This window comes from Procambarus clarkii, chromosome 18, assembly GCF_040958095.1.
Source record: "Procambarus clarkii isolate CNS0578487 chromosome 18, FALCON_Pclarkii_2.0, whole genome shotgun sequence".
Taxonomy (NCBI): domain Eukaryota; kingdom Metazoa; phylum Arthropoda; class Malacostraca; order Decapoda; family Cambaridae; genus Procambarus; species Procambarus clarkii.
Genome location: NC_091167.1, coordinates 16683999 through 16696647, shown reverse-complemented (window position 1 = coordinate 16696647; position 12649 = coordinate 16683999). Strand labels below are relative to the sequence as shown.

At 43.0% G+C, this 12649-nt stretch overlaps 1 protein-coding gene across 2 annotated transcripts in view; it reads right to left on the bottom strand.

Annotated features, from left to right (window-relative positions):
- The window catches only part of LOC138365808 (uncharacterized), a 45038-nt gene that overhangs the window by 21664 nt on the left and 10725 nt on the right, over positions 1–12649 (bottom strand). Inside the window, exon 1 of one of the 2 annotated variants that reach the window (XM_069326293.1) lies at positions 5995–6013. The exons of the other annotated variant lie outside the window; for it this stretch is intronic. The gene's annotated coding sequence lies outside the window, so the exon portion shown is untranslated. Of the gene's footprint in view, positions 1–5994; positions 6014–12649 lie in introns of those variants that run through there. 2 annotated transcript variants of the gene reach the window in all.

The window sequence follows — 12649 nt, the reverse complement described above, 5'->3', positions numbered from 1 at the left end:
CCTCATCACCATCTTTCATACACCATCAAGAGCCCTCCATAAAGGTAAGAGAAACTTTGGTACTGTATTGTCGTTAGAAAAAAACATTGTATTCAGTATTAAATGTATTTGTATGTTAATATTTTGGAGGGTGGGGAACGGATTAATTCAATTCCCTTTCATTCTTATGGGAAAAATCGCTTCGAATTACGATATTTCGACTTACGATCCGTCTCTGGGAACGGATTAGCATCGTAAGTCGAGGCCCCATTGTACATACATTTTAAAAAAAGGCAGAAAAAGCTCAGCGGAGCACTACCGTCCAATCATTTTGATATCACACATCTTAATAATAAATAATTAATTCATTGTGTCAAAGGACAGGAAGCCAGAGTGTATTCATACATATTTTAGCTTTTATCGAGGTTCTTCCCTAGGCCAAATTACTGACCCAGCCCAGCATACAATCCCACAACAAGCTTACTGACTCCCGAGTACATACTCCCTGCTAGGTGAAGAGAAGCATTAGGTAAAAGGAAATGTGCCCGACCATTTCTGTCCTGCCCGGGATTCGAAGCCGGAATTCTTGATTGTGCATCGAGAACGAACCCGACTGTACCACCGGGACATCTGCAAGCTAATGGAGAGAATCATAAGGGAGGAAATCATTCTTCATCTTTCAGTGAACAATCTTGTAAAATCGACACAACATGGGTTTGTTAAAAATAGATCATGCCTTACAAATGTGCTCACATTTTTGGAAACAGTAACCAGCTACCCAGACAAAGGATTTCTGCTGGATGTAGTATACAGTACCTGTACATGGATTTTGGTACAGCCTTTGATAAGATACCACATGACAAGGAAATTACAGACACATGGAAAAAATGATAAAATACTAGAATGGATAAAACAATGGTTAAAACAAACAAAACAGAGGGACACGTTCAATGGAAACTAGAGAAATGTGATAAGTAGGGTACCACAGGGATCCATTTTGGGGCCAACCCTTTGTCATATACATCAATGAGAGTTTTAGTTTAGTTCATTTATTATGCACCCCATACCCATCTTGTGGGTAGTAGTGGAAAGGGTTACAGAGCCACATAATGGGCTCAGGGACTGAATCCCACAATTCATTTAGCAAAGCAAGTTACAATCTTGATGAGCTAGTTACAAAATTCAGTATAAGTCGTCACATCAACAATGGGTTCGAGATCGACCACAAGTAAAGTATCTAAATTAAGCATCATGTATCAATGAGATACATGAGCATATTACAAACCACATCATCAAATTTGCAGGTGACAAAGATTCATGGTAAAGTGGGAAATAATAATGATATCAAAGCCTTGCAAAGAGCTACATGAACTCCACAAATGATCAGAAAATTGGCAAATGCTTTTTAATATTGACAAATGCAAAGGCCTCTGCATGTGGGGCATAACCCATGCCACAACTACCAAATTAATATCATTACATTACAGCAGATTGATGAAGAAAAGGACCTTGGAGTCAAAATCCACTACTTGCTGAAAGTTGCACAACAGGTGGCAGTCAAAAAAGCTAACCAAACCCTTGGAATAATCAAGCATACCTTTGACTTTAAGGAAAAGAAGGTAGTGATTTAACTGAATAAATCTCTAGTGCACCCCTACTTGTATTACTGTATCCAAGCATGGAGACCTCGTCTTCAGAAAGATATAGCTGCTCTAGAGAAAGTGCAAAACCTGGCAACAAAAATCCTTCCAGAACTAAGTCAACTCTCATATCAGGATCAGTTGAGGGCCACAGGGCAAAGAACACTGCCAAAGATGTAAATGACAAGACTGTTGAATTTCAAAATCTAACTGGAAAAGATTATTAAGGCAAATTGGGGAATCTTCAACAAACAGCCGCCTTCCTGTCTTCGTCGAGGCCACTAATGTCATTGGCCTTCAGATAAATAGGTAAAAAAAACTGGTAAAAAAAACACTGCATACCAGGCATGACAGAGCAGATCTCATTTTAACTTTTAAAATATTGAACAATTTGGATGATGTTGATCCAGACAATTTCTTCACAAAGTGAGATTTAACTCAACGAGCAATGGTTTCAAACTCAACAAGCAACATTTTAGGATTGAGAACAGAAAATGCTTTTTCTCTCACAGGTTTATAAACCCATTGAACCACCTACCCACCAAAGCCATAAATGCCAAAATTCTGCTGAACTTTCAAATCCAAGGTACTTTTTGGTTTTACCTTTCAAAAAGGCATAGGTTGGACAACTTTTTAATTCATTAGAGAGCGAGTTCCATAGAGCGAGTCCTTTTATTTGCATGGAGTTTTTGAACAGATTTAGCTTGACTCTGGGGATATCAAAGAGATTTATTTCTTGTGTGGAAACAACACTGTCAACAAAATTATTCGCACACCCTCTGTCACTATGTGGAGGAGTGCGAAAATTTATGTGAATTCAGAGACAATTCTACAATGAATGTTCCAACGATGTGTAAATATTTCATTCAAAATGACCTGCTACCAGAAATTTTAGCCAAATATTCCCAGTTTGCTAACTGTAGGTAGTAACTAAGTGACTAACCTATCCACCACTGCCCACTAAATGGGGGCGGTGTGCAGGACAAACATATCAATTGTGACACTAGCTCTCCACATATGTCAGTTGCTTAATTTAGAAACTGTACTTGTGATCGATCTCGAACCCATTGATGGTTTGATGATCATCAAGATTTTAACTTGCTTAGCTAAATGAATTGTGAGGTTCAGTCCCTGAGCCCATTATGTGCCTCTGTAACCCTTTCCACTACCGCCCACAAGATGGGCATGGGGTGCATAATAAATGAACTAAACTAACTTCTTGTGTGGTGCTCATGGGTTCTATTACACCTATCAAGGAAAAGTTTCAGATCAGGATTAGCATTTAGGAACAAGGTTTTGTACATGTAGATAGCACAAGAGAATGCGTGGAGTGTATATTTAGCATGTTAAGGGACTTAAATAGAGAGGGCTGTGTGTTGTCTGAAGATAGTTTGTTATAAATAAATAAAAATAAAATGTTTATTTAGGTAAGGTACATACATACAATAAATTTTTACAAAGATTGGTTGACTTATAGGTAGAGCTAGTACATACAATGCCTAAAGCCACTATTACGCATTAAGCGTTTCGGGCATGATAAACTTAAATGACAAGCTTAATACTAATTGAGCATAATGAGTAGAATGAAAACAAGAAATGAAAACATAGATGAAAAAGCAGCACAAATACAATTATGTCGACAAACAGCGCTCTTTAAAAAAAAACAGACATTGGTTGACAATAGAAGGGTAAGGTAGGTTACAGGGAATTTATTATAGTTCTGATAGCAGATTTTTGCCGAGTGATGATGGGCATAAGGTAATTTGCAGTGGTTTAACCCCATGCACAGATACTATATGTAAGATAGGGATATATTAGAGCATAGTATAATGAGAGGAGAGCAGAATGGGGAAAATAATATCTGATTTTAGAGAGTATACCAACTGTTTTTTAAACTTTCTTGGTTATGTATGGTATGTGGGTGCTGAATTTAAGTCTCTTGTCTATGTATAGGCCAAATTATTTTTACCTTTCCTCTTATTTGTACCTTTCCTTGTAATTTATTTTGTTGTACCTTTCCTCTTATTCTTCCATTCATCCTATTCCTACATTATTCTTATATTCATCATATTCTTACATTCATCATATTCTAACATTCATCATTCTTTCATTCATCATATTTATTTATTTTTATATAAATATATACAAGAAGGTACATTGGGTTTATGAGAGTACATAGTATTGATGTTTTTACATTCTTGTAAAGCCACTAACACACACAGCATTTCGGACAGGTCCTTAATCTAACAGATAATATTAAGGCGATAATCTATAGCAAAAAATAAAAAACTTAACAGGTACATTGTAAGAAAATTTGAAGAAATTTGTTAGGTACATTTTAGTAAAATTTGAGGATTATTGACAGGTACATTGTAGCATAATTTGAGGATTATTTCTAGGTACATGTAGTAAAATTTACATTCAACATAACAACCATGATATAATTTACCATAACAATTTACCATGATACAAGACGATGGCAGTGATTACACCCGTGAAGTTATATGGCTTAGGCACATATTTTGGGGTACTGTAGTACAAGATACAATGCGAGTGTGAAGCACCAGGTAGAAAACTATGAGGATGAAATTAGGTATTTTTTGGTGTTACTTTTGAATACGGGGTAGATTGGACAGCTATTTAATTCATTAGGGGAGTAAGTTACATAGGCTAGGTCCCTTTATTTGCATTGAGAGTTTACACAGAGTTAGTTTAACTCTGGGGATATCAAAAGATATATTTATTTCTGATGTAGTGATTATGGGTTCTATTACATCTGTCTAGGAAGAGTTTCAGATCAGGGTTTGCATCTAGGAACAAGGTTTTGTACATATAAATGGCACAATACAATGTGTGGAGTGAGTTTATGTTTAGCATGTTGAGGGGTGTTAAACAGGGGGAGTTGTGTGTTGTCTGAAAGCAGAGTTTGTTATTTTTCTGATAGCAGATTTATTCTTAAATTTATTCATTTGCAAATTTATTCATTATTCTTATATTTATCCTATTCTTACATTATTTTTACATTCATCCTATTCTTACCTTATTCTTACATTCATCCTATTCTTACCTTATTCTTACCTTATTCTTACAGTCATTCCATTCCTACATTATTGTTACATTCATTCTTGTTATTTAATTTATTTATTTATTAATTTATTTATATATATACAAGAAGGTACATTGGGTTTATGAGAGTACATAGCAATGATGTTTTTACATTCTTGTAAAGCCAATAACACGCATAGCGTTTCGGGCAGGAAATTTGAGGATTATCAACAAGTACATTGTAGCATAGTTTGAGGATTATTTCTAGGTATGATGTAGTATAACATGTGTTCAACATAACAACCATGATATAAGATGATGCAGTAGTTGTGATTACAATGGTGAAGTTGAATGGCTTAGGCACATATATTGGGGGAGTGGGTAGCAGAGGATACAATGCGAGTTTGAAGCACAAGGTAGCAAACTATGATGATGAAATTAAGTACTTTTGGGTTTATTTTTGAATAAGAGGGGTAGGTTAGACTGCTTTTCAATTCGTTATTGAGTAAGTTCTATAGACTAGGTCTATGGAACATGACCATAGAGTGTGTGCATAGTGTTTACACAGATTAAGTTGGACTCTGGGGATATCAAAGATATATTTGTTTCTGGTGTGGTGATTATGGGTTCTATTACATCTGTCGGGGAAGAGTTTCAGATCAGGATTAGTATTTAAGAACAGGGTTTTGTAAATGTAATTGGCACAAGAGAATGTGTGGAGTGAGTTTGTGTTTAGCATGTTTAGGGATTTAAACAAGGGAGGGGCTGAGTGTTGTCTGAAAGCAGAGTTTATTGTAGTGATAGCAGATTTTTGCTGGGTGATGATGAGCTTAAGGTAGTTTGCAGTGGTAGAATATTCTTGCAGTAAGAATATTCTTACCTTATTCTTACATTCATCCTATTCCTTCATTATTCTTACATTGATCCTATTCCTTCATTATTCTTACATTGATCCTATTCCTTCATTATTCTTACATTGATCCTATTCCTACATTATTCTTACATTGATCCTATTCCTTCATTATTCTTACATTGATCCTATTCCTTCATTATTCTTACATTCATCCTATTCCTTCATTATTCTTACATTCATCCTATTCCTTCATTATTCTTACATTCATCCTATTCCTTCATTATTCTTACATTCATCCTATTCCTTCATTATTCTTACATTCATCCTATTCCTTCATTATTCTTACATTCATCCTATTCCTTCATTATTCTTACATTGATCCTATTCCTTCATTATTCTTACATTCCTTCATTATTCTTACATTCATCCTATTCCTTCATTATTCTTACATTCATCCTATTCTTACCTTTCCCTCACCTTATATTTGCCTTTACCTTCCTCTTCTTTCACAGGGTCTGACAATGGTCCAAGACGGACCTAAACGTCGTCTTCTCATCATCTTCTGGTGAGTGGTTGGGTCATTATGTATTCAGCCTCGTTATTGTGACTCTTCGTCTGCTTGTTTAGCGCGGTCACGTTCATGAGGTCTAGAGGTCACGCGGTCACGTTCATGGGGTCACGTTCACGGGGTCACGTTCACGGGGTCACGTTCACGCGGTCTAGAGTTCACGCGGTCACGTTCATGGAGGTCACGTTCACGCGGTCTAGAGTTCACGCGGTCACGTTCATGGAGGTCACGTTCACGGGGTCACGTTCATGGGGTCACATTCATGGGGTCACGTTCACGGGGTCTAGAGGTCACGCGGTCACGTTCACGGAGTCACATTCATGGGGTCACGTTCACAGGGTCACGTTCACGGGGTCACGTTCACGGGGTCTAGAGGTCACGCGGTCACGTTCACGGGGTCACATTCATGGGGTCACGTTCACATTGCATACCACACAACCGCTGCATATTCCGGCTTTGGTCTAATAAAAGTCGCGATTGTTCACGACTTTTGTTAGGCCAAAGCTAGAATATGCAGCGGTTGTGTGGTGCCCATATCTTAAGAAGCACATCAACAAACTGGAAAAGGTGCAAAGACATGCTACTAAGTGGCTCCCAGAACTGAAGGGCAAGAGCTACGAGGAGAGGTTAGAGGCATTAAATATGCCAAAACTAGAAGACTGAAGAAAAAGAGGTGATATGATCACTACGTACAAAATAGTAACAGGAATCGATAAAATTGATAGGGAAGAATTCCTGAGACCTGTAACTTTAAGAACAAGAGGTCATAGATATAAACTAGCTAAACACAGATGCCGAAGAAATATAAGAAAATTCACTTTTGCAAACAGAGTGGTAGACGGTTGGAACAAGTTAGGTGAGAAGGTGGTGGAGGCCAAGACCGTCAGTAGTTTCAAAGCGTTATATGACAAAGAGTGCTGGGAAGACGGGACACCACGAGCGTAGCTCTCATCCTGTAACTACACTTAGATAATTACGTGGTCACGTTCAAACGGTCACGTTCTTGGGGTCACGTTCATGGGGTCACGTTGATGGGGTCGCGTTCATGGGGTCACGTTCACGCGGCCACGTTCATGGGGCCACATGTGTGAACGTGACCACACAACTGGCTGTGTCAGGGCTCACAACCATGACCACACAACTGGCAGTGTCAGGGCTGACAACCATGACCACACAACTGGCAGTGTCAGGGCTGACAACCGTGACCACACAACTGGCAGTGTCAGGGCTGACAACCGTGACCACACAACTGGCAGTGTCAGGGCTCACAACCGTGACCACACAACTGGCAGTGTCAGGGCTCACAACCGTGACCACACAACTGGCAGTGTCAGGGCTCACAACCGTGACCACACAACTGGCAGTGTCAGGGCTCACAACCGTGACCACACAACTGGCAGTGTCAGGGCTCACAACCGTGACCACACAACTGGCAGTGTCAGGGCTCACAACCGTGACCACACAACTGGCAGTGTCAGGGCTCACAACCGTGACCACACAACTGGCAGTGTCAGAGCTCACAACCGTGACCACACAACTGGCAGTGTCAGGGCTCACAACCGTGACCACACAACTGGCAGTGTCAGGGCTCACAACCGTGACCACACAACTGGCAGTGTCAGGGCTCACAACCGTGACCACACAACTGGCAGTGTCAGGGCTCACAACCGTGACCACACAACTGGCAGTGTCAGGGCTCACAACCGTGACCACACAACTGGCAGTGTCAGGGCTCACAACCGTGACCACACAACTGGCAGTGTCAGGGCTCACAACCGTGACCACACAACTGGCAGTGTCAGGGCTCACAACCGTGACCACACAACTGGCAGTGTCAGGGCTCACAACCGTGACCACACAACTGGCAGTGTCAGGGCTCACAACCGTGACCACACAACTGGCAGTGTCAGGGCTCACAACCGTGACCACACAACTGGCAGTGTCAGGGCTCACAACCGTGACCACACAACTGGCAGTGTCAGGGCTCACAACCGTGACCACACAACTGGCAGTGTCAGGGCTCACAACCGTGACCACACAACTGGCAGTGTCAGGGCTCACAACCGTGACCACACAACTGGCAGTGTCAGGGCTCACAACCGTGACCACACAACTGGCAGTGTCAGGGCTCACAACCGTGACCACACAACTGGCAGTGTCAGGGCTCACAACCGTGACCACACAACTGGCAGTGTCAGGGCTCACAACCGTGACCACACAACTGGCAGTGTCAGGGCTCACAACCGTGACCACACAACTGGCAGTGTCAGGGCTCACAACCGTGACCACACAACTGGCAGTGTCAGGGCTCACAACCGTGACCACACAACTGGCAGTGTCAGGGCTCACAACCGTGACCACACAACTGGCAGTGTCAGGGCTCACAACCGTGACCACACAACTGGCAGTGTCAGGGCTCACAACCGTGACCACACAACTGGCAGTGTCAGGGCTCACAACCGTGACCACACAACTGGCAGTGTCAGGGCTCACAACCGTGACCACACAACTGGCAGTGTCAGGGCTCACAACCGTGACCACACAACTGGCAGTGTCAGGGCTCACAACCGTGACCACACAACTGGCAGTGTCAGGGCTCACAACCGTGACCACACAACTGGCAGTGTCAGGGCTCACAACCGTGACCACACAACTGGCAGTGTCAGGGCTCACAACCGTGACCACACAACTGGCAGTGTCAGGGCTCACAACCGTGACCACACAACTGGCAGTGTCAGGGCTCACAACCGTGACCACACAACTGGCAGTGTCAGGGCTCACAACCGTGACCACACAACTGGCAGTGTCAGGGCTCACAACCGTGACCACACAACTGGCAGTGTCAGGGCTCACAACCGTGACCACACAACTGGCAGTGTCAGGGCTCACAACCGTGACCACACAACTGGCAGTGTCAGGGCTCACAACCGTGACCACACAACTGGCAGTGTCAGGGCTCACAACCGTGACCACACAACTGGCAGTGTCAGGGCTCACAACCGTGACCACACAACTGGCAGTGTCAGGGCTCACAACCGTGACCACACAACTGGCAGTGTCAGGGCTCACAACCGTGACCACACAACTGGCAGTGTCAGGGCTCACAACCATGACCACACAACTGGTAGTGTCAGGGCTCACAACCGTGACCACACAACTGGCAGTGTCAGGGCTCACAACCGTGACCACACAACTGGCAGTGTCAGGGCTCACAACCGTGACCACACAACTGGCAGTGTCAGGGCTCACAACCATGGCCACACAACTGGCAGTGTCACGGCTCACAACCATGGCCACACAACTGGCAGTGTCAGGGCTCACAACCGTGACCACACAACTGGCAGTGTCAGGGCTCACAACCATGACCACACAACTGGCAGTGTCAGGGCTCACAACCGTGACCACACAACTGGCAGTGTCAGGGCTCACAACCATGACCACACAACTGGCAGTGTCAGGGCTCACAACCATGGCCACACAACTGGCAGTGTCAGGGCTCACAACCGTGACCACACAACTGGCAGTCAGGGCTCACAACCATGGCCACACAACTGGCAGTGTCAGGGCTCACAACCGTGACCACACAACTGGCAGTGTCAGGGCTCACAACCATGACCACACAACTGGCAGTGTCAGGGCTCACAACCATGACCACACAACTGGCAGTGTCAGGGCTCACAACCATGGCCACACAACTGGCAGTGTCACGGCTCACAACCGTGACCACACAACTGGCAGTGTCAGGGCTCACAACCATGACCACACAACTGGCAGTGTCAGGGCTCACAACCATGACCACACAACTGGCAGTGTCAGGGCTCACAACCATGGCCACACAACTTCAGATTCAGATTCAGATGTTTATTCAGGTAAGGTATATACATACAAGTGATGTTACATTAATGGATTGATATATAGATAGAGCTAGTATATACAATGCCTAAAGCCACTATTACGCAATGCGTTTCGGGCAAGAAAAACATTAATATCTAGAACTTAATACTAATTGAGCATAAAGAATAAAAAGTGTTGAGAACAAATACAAATAAAGATAAAAAAGGGGGGAACATGACTGAAAAAGCAGCACAAATACAATAGGTTGACAAACAGTGTTGATTAAAACAAAAAAAAAAAGAAAAGAAAATAACAGACATGGGTTGACAATAGAGGAGTGAGGTAGATTACAGGGAATTTATTAGGTAGTGTTTAGTTTTTATCTTAAACTGGTTGAGAGAGGTACAGTCTTTAACATGGTTGGGAAGGTCATTCCACATTCTGGGCCCCTTGATTTGCAGAGCATTTCTAGTTTGATTAAGACGTACTCTAGGAATATCAAAACTGTATTTATTTCTGGTGTGGTGCTCATGGGTTCTGTTACAACCTTCTATGAAGCTTTTAAGATCAGGATTGGCATTATAGTTTAGCGTTTTATATATGTATAATACACATGAGAGAATGTGCAGTGACTTAATATCTAACATATTCAGAGATTTGAGTAGGGGTACCGAGTGATGTCTGGGGCCAGAGTTGGATATTGTTCTAATAGCAGCTTTGTGTTGGGTAATTAGAGGACGTAAGTGATTTTGGGTAGTAGAACCCCAAGCACAAATACCATAGTTGAGATAAGGATAGATAAGGGAGTAATAGAGAGTCACCAGGGCAGGGCGTGGTACATAATATCTGATCTTAGAAAGAATGCCCACAGTTTTTGAAACTTTTTTTGATATATTTAGAATGTGTCCCTGGAAATTCAGCTTGTGGTCAATGAGAATGCCAAGGAATTTGCCATCTAATTTGTTACAAATTTGGGTATTGTTTATTTTGAGATTTATATGACTAGAGGATTTATTGCCAAACAGAATATAAAAAGTTTTGTCAATGTTAAGGGTGAGTTTGTTGGCAGTTAGCCAAAGATGGACTTTATTTAGCTCAGTATTTACTGTGGCATTTAGAGCAAGAGGGTCAGGCCTGGAGTAAATGAAGGTTGTGTCGTCAGCAAATAGAATTGGTTTGAGGTGTTGGGAGGCATTTGGAAAGTCATTAATGTAGATGAGAAAGAGGAGAGGGCCAAGTATGCTGCCCTGAGGAACACCAATGTTGATGGGTAGGGTGGGAGAAATTGTATTATTCACAGAAACATATTGGAGCCTGTCAGTAAGGTAGGACTCGAGGTATTGTAGGGAGTGTCCTCTGACTCCATAATGATGTAATTTAAGAAGAAGGTTATGGTGGTTGACAGTATCAAAAGCTTTACGCAGGTCCACAAATAACCCAACAGGGAACTCATTTTGATCAAGAGCTGTATGAATCGAGTTAAGCATACTAATAAGTGCATCGTTAGTGCTTTTTTTGGGTCTGAAGCCATATTGGCAAGGGCTAAGTATATTGAGTTTGGCTAGATATGAGTAAAGCTGCTTATATATAAGTTTTTAAAAAATTTTTGACAAGTTTGGCAGGATTGATATAGGTCTGTAGTTGTTAACATCTGTGGGGTCACCACATTTGTGGACAGGCGTTACTCTCGCTTTTTTTAGAATATCTGGAAAGGTTTGGAGTTCAAGTGACTTGTTGAAGAGCAAAGCAATAGCAGGGGCTAAAGATCTGGAGGCTTTTTTGTAAATTAAAGTTGGTATCTCCTCAAGGGCACCAGACTTGGTTTTAAGGGAAAGGATTATCTCATTGACGTCAGTGGAGTTAATGGACAGTTAATGTCAGTGGACAACTGGCAGTGTCAGGGCTCACAACCATGGCCACACAACTGGCAGTGTCAGGGCTCACAACCATGGCCACACAACTGGCAGTGTCAGGGCTCACAACCATGGCCACACAACTGGCAGTGTCAGGGCTCACAACCATGGCCACACAACTGGCAGTGTCAGGGCTCACAACCGTGACCACACAACTGGCAGTGTCAGGGCTCACAACCATGGCCACACAACTGGCAGTGTCAGGGCTCACAACCATGGCCACACAACTGGCAGTGTCAGGGCTCACAACCGTGACCACACAACTGGCAGTGTCAGGGCTCACAACCATGGCCACACAACTGGCAGTGTCAGGGCTCACAACCATGGCCACACAACTGGCAGTGTCAGGGCTCACAACCGCTCCACATGTTTAATGCAGCGAATATTTCGAGCTATCGATCCAGGGTCAAAGTTTAGGTACTTCAGCGGGAAGAAAACGTACACGAGAGGAGAGAGAGAACAATACGTACATAGCCGTGTACACACACCTCTCAGTACCTACATAGCTGTGTACACACACCTCTCGGTACCTACATAGCCGTGTACACACACCTCTCAGTACCTACATAGCTGTGTACACACACCTCTCGGTACCTACATAGCCGTGTACACACACCTCTCAGTACCTACATAGCTGTGTACACACACCTCTCGGTACCTACATAGCTGTGTACACACACCTCTCGGTACCTACATAGCTGTGTACACACACCTCTCTGTACCTACATAGCTGTGTACACCTCTCAGTACCTTCATTCATAGCAGTGTACACACACCTCTCGGTACCTACATAGCCGTGTACACACACCTCTCAGTA